This window comes from Nematolebias whitei, chromosome 7, assembly GCF_014905685.2.
Source record: "Nematolebias whitei isolate Nwh7 chromosome 7, NemWhi1, whole genome shotgun sequence".
Lineage (NCBI taxonomy): Eukaryota > Metazoa > Chordata > Actinopteri > Cyprinodontiformes > Rivulidae > Nematolebias > Nematolebias whitei.
The window spans coordinates 6,762,707-6,763,076 of NC_056504.1; the positions used below are offsets into that span (position 1 = coordinate 6,762,707).

General features: G+C 14.9%; 1 protein-coding gene across 1 annotated transcript in view; it reads right to left on the minus strand.

Moving 5' to 3' along the window:
* The window catches only part of celf4 (CUGBP, Elav-like family member 4), a 124,662-nt gene that overhangs the window by 13,235 nt on the left and 111,057 nt on the right, over window positions 1–370 (minus strand). The window lies entirely within an intron of this gene.

The window sequence follows — 370 nt, forward strand, 5'->3', positions numbered from 1 at the left end:
ATATATATATATATATATACACACATATATACGTATATATACTGTGTATATATATATATAAAGAAATGTATATGTACTGTGTGTATATATATATATATGTATATACACAGTATACATACATACATATATACATATATATGTATATATACACAGTAAACATATATACATTTTATATATATACATATACATACATATATACACATATATACATATATACACATATATATATATACACTTATAAATATAAATATATGTATATATATACACACACTCATATATATATAAATATACATATATATATACACATACAGATATATACACATACATACATACATATATATATATATATATATATATATATATATATATA